Raw genomic sequence first — 4849 nt, forward strand, 5'->3', positions numbered from 1 at the left:
TACCTCCTTCTTCTGACAATCAATCTTAGCATAGGGTCAAAATAGCTAGTCCATTCCTAAGATTATGTCGAATTCCATCAAATAGAAGAGGATTAGGTTGGCCTTTAGCATCAGGCCTGCAACTTCCAATGGGCAGTCCTTAGCTAAACGTGTACCCAACTATGATTCCATTTAGAATAGCTACTAGAACCTTCTAAGGTAAAGGTTTTGAAGTGAAATCACACAGTCATATGAAGATAGCATAACCAAAAGACCGTGATGCACTAGAATCAAACAAGGCACAGGCCAAGTCTCAGTTTCTTTTATTATTTATCTTATTACGAAAAGGTCTCTCAATATTTTAGGGATAGAGATGAATAGAGCTAAGTGTGGGAATAAAAGCTTTTATTATTTATCTTATTACAAAAAGGTCTCTCAATATTGTAGGGATAGAGATGAATAGAGCTAAGTGTGGGAATAAAAGCTCTTAGTAGGCCATATTCTTGGATCCTAATGACCCTTAGTTAGAAGGCTCTAAGGTAGGAAAAGTGAAAGGAAGCCCACTAAGGTCCATAAGGAGATTTGGCTATAAAGGAAAATCTTAGGGTTAGAAGGCTCAAAATGTTTTCTAAGCATAGAGGAGGCGCCATGTGGCAATGAGGGACTATTTGGTCTTTTCTAGCAAGAAACCTAGGGAGAAGGCAAGGTGAGACACTTGTCTTGCATGCATAAGCTTCTAGAAGGAATGAGTGAAGAGTGATGTCATTCAAGCTAGGGCTTACATGCCCCTTGGTAAGGTTATGTCAGATTATGCCACTTGTCACACATGTGTGGAGTAAGAGGGAAACTTTTAGGGTTTCAAGAGATCTGGTTGGGAAAAGGAAAGGACATGTTCTCGAAGGATTTGGGAAAAAGCAAAGAGAGAGAGAGAGAGAGAGAGAGAGAGAGAGAGAGAGAGAGAGAGAGAGAGAGAGAGAGAGAGAGAGAGGTTGACGGTTTTGCATGGGGGAAGGCCAAGAGATTTTGTCTTGGGAAGGCAAAGGATTACCTAGGGGAGATCAAGAGGTTTTCGGCCAAATCAAACAACCCACACTCTACTTTGCCACGTGGCAACCATGCAGACGGTAAGGGAATCCAAGGAGGATTTGAATTGTGTTTTTACCTTTCAACCATTAGGTTCAATGTATCTAGACAAGGAGAGAAGGGCAAAATGGGAAGGTGAGGCAAGAAGGGGTTTTGGTTTTGGTGCTACACGCCACCCTTGGAGGAGGCTTTTGGGTTTCCTTTGCAATCTCATCTAAGGGGAAGTGAAAGAGTTGCTTTGCCAAGTGACATACATGCAAAGGGCTTTGGCTCTTTCTAGAAAAATCGAAGGTTCCCTATATAAAGGGGTAGCCGAAAATGAGGGAGGCCTTTTTGCTCCATTCTTCACTTTCTTTCTAAGTATCTCGGCACCTTCCATTTCTCTCAAGTTCTTTGCACTTTCTCATAAACCAAACACCACCATCTCACTTCTTATAAGTCAAGAATCAGAAGAAGGATACTTTACCCAATTCGACTTGGGAAAGAGTTCAAGGAGGTGAGAACCATTCTATCATTTTTTTCACACAAACATGGCCAAGAAGGAAATCAACCATTTCCATTCGGTTTTTAAGTTTTTCTTCATAACCACACATTTTCACTCTTGTAACTAGGGTTTCCTCTTTGGGCCCTAGATACCTTTTATGTTTTAAGCAAAAGGAACTCGAGATTTGTAGAGGATAAGTTTCTATTTTTACTTAAGGAAGAAAAACTAGGGTTTCACTCCTTGAGAGGAAGAAACTGAGATGGATGTTTTAAGTTTTAGTTTGTAAATGCATGGAAGAGAAAGAGGGAGAAAGGTCACGACCATAAACCAAGGGAAAAAACTAGAGTTCAATCCTCTAGGTTTTCGGACTCTAGGGTTTGGTTTACAAAGCTTTTCCAAAAATATAAGTGCACACACGTATCCACCCTTGCTACGAGATTAGGGTTTCTCTAGTGGTTTCTAATATGTATTGCATGTAATTTTTCAGATTTTTGCTAAGTTATACAATCAAATTTATTGTAAGTAAACTTCTAACTTATTATTGAAGAACTCTTGTATATGTATGGTGAAATTTTGTTTGTTACTTCTTTGGATTAAATCTTGTTGTGTGCTAGCATGCATATTTGATTGTGATATTAGAATGAAATGCCATGTTCGGATGATGATATGTCATTGTACATCTTGAATATGCCACGTTTAGGGTTTCAACCTCAACTTATTTAGGGTTTTGGGTTTAACCTATTTCCATGCTATGTATGCTTATTGATCCATGAATGTGTGTAAGCATGTGAATTTGAAATGGGATGATGGAAACTCATGTTTAAAGGATTTGGTGGTTTCAGCCAGGGCTATTTTAAGGAAAGTTGAGCCTGTTTTGGATTTGTGGAAGTGTGATTCATATGTGTTTACATGTATTCATCCTATGATTGTATGTTCTAGTATTTTCAAGCCATATTGTGAAACGTACATAGTCATTTGGCTCATAGGTATTTCAGATTGTCCATGGTTTCATGAGTGTATTAAGTTGCTATGTCATGTTTCATTCATTGAGGTCCATGTTTCAAAAAAGAAAAGAGTCTAAGCATGTTTTATCATGACCCTAAGAATAGGATAGGGAAATGCCCTAGCGGAACTCCCTGTCCACTTAGGAGTGTTTAAAGTTGAGTGCAAACCCTTGGGTCGATGAAGTACAGCTGACAGGCCTCAAAAGGTTCATAAGAAAGGATATCGGAGCGAGGTTTCACCTAAATCTAGTGGGTGAGTGTTACAGTGAAGGCGAAATAAGCGAACTACCGTATATAAAGACCATGTTATGATTAAGACGTAGTCACCTCAGTTAAAAGGGATTGATGGATAATGTGGTAACTAGCGGGGAACACACGATGCTTAGGGGAGCCGTGAGGTATTTATTCATGTAAAGCATGAAAAGAACAAGGCATTTGAGCTCTATGATAAGATTTGATATTTAATGAAATGTTATGACAAGGCACGTCTTGCCAAGTGCAAGATTCCAAGCTCAAATGATATGAACATGTGTTAAGAAGATTTAAAGAAGAAAGGAAAGTTTATGAAAAGTCAAGTTGCATGTGTCAAGTTTCTATGTAGGAGTTCATGTTCATGCATTGGTTATAAACTACACTTGTTTGTAGTTTGTTTATAAATGCCTGTGTTATTTATTGTATGTTGACTGTTTACTTGCTGAGATTTCTCAAAATCTCACTGTTGTATATTCCACTATCATTCCCTTCCCAAAATGGTAGAAGTTGTGAGAAGAACTCTCGTCCCCGTAGAACTATGAACCTAGATGACATGATGATCGAGGACGAGTACACTATTTGGGCTCTTCTGCATTATGTATCAGCTATGTTGGAATCTACTATCTTGCTTTTTCAAGAAATGTTAGACAAACTTAGCAATCCTAAGTTTGATGCTTTGCCTTTGGACCCTTATGGGTGTTGAAGTTTTCCTAGAATATAGGCCATGTGACTCGTGTCCTCTACAAAGCTAGTTGGACCTATCTTGAGCGAAAGAAGCTTGTTGATGATGTTGGGCTTATATCCCTGGATGGATCCTTGGTTTTGGGGAAATTGCATAGTGAGAACTTGGGAAAGTTTTGAGGGCCCCTCTATTACTAATTAGAACTTGAGTAATGCCTCTGGTGATAAAAACTTAAGGGTATTTTGGTAAAGGCGATATTTTGGATGGTCCCTAGTTTTGGGGAAAAATGTTTCAACTATTAACTCTTTTGGAAACTTATTATGAAAGTACTATATTTTGGGATTTTACATTGGTACCATGTTTATTCATTTTGCCACTGTCCTTAAGTAAGCTAAGAATTTTGTCGTTGTGATTTATTGCATATTGCTAGAATATAGGTGCATTGCATCTTAACTGTCATGTACAAGGGGTATGTAACCCTGTGTTGCTTGTCCTCATGCTTTGGGCTTCGTCCAATCCCAAGCGGGGCTAGGTGTGACGCCCCTAGATTATGCTTGGGATCTGACAGACATCCGAACCGTCGGGACATGCAACACAAGGTTACCTACCCGCGTTCATGACATATAAGATATAATGTTCCTAACATGTATCTAGCATTATGCAATATTCACAGCGGATAATTTTTTCTTGAGTAATACTATACACCAAACTTATAATATCCCAAATAGTTAAAACATAATCTATGCATTCTTAACAAAATAAATATCCACGATTACAGTATGGGTCTTAGAAGACTATAATCTCAAAACAACGGAGAGTGGACTCTATAATTACATTACCAAAATACACTATTGAGCTAGTTCATCAAATAACTCACGTAACTCGACTAACGATGCTAAAATACTATCCAAAAACTTAACTATAGAGGCTGTATGCTTCGCATTGTGTTTGCGACATCTAGTCAACCTCCTCCAATCTGCCAGTGTCCACTCTCTGCTTTAGTCCTGACACATTGCCTACCAATACAGTTTAATTATGCATGCATGGTAGTAAAGGCATGAATGCACAATCAAAGTCAATAATAAGCATAAGATAACTTGACATAACATGACATGAACTCACATAACTTGAACTAAAACATGAACTAAACTTGAAACTTAATATGACATGGGCTTGAAACTGAGACTTGACTTGACGTGACAAAGCATGAATGTGAACTTGAGACTTGGCATTAACATGAACTTGAACATAACATGAACGTGAACTTGACATAACCTGAATGTGAAATACACGAACTTGAAATCTTGTTCAATAAACTGAACTTGAGCATGAACGTGAACATAATTAATTGAACTTGAACTAAAA

The sequence above is a fragment of the Carya illinoinensis genome, chromosome 6, assembly GCF_018687715.1.
Source record: "Carya illinoinensis cultivar Pawnee chromosome 6, C.illinoinensisPawnee_v1, whole genome shotgun sequence".
NCBI lineage: Eukaryota > Viridiplantae > Streptophyta > Magnoliopsida > Fagales > Juglandaceae > Carya > Carya illinoinensis.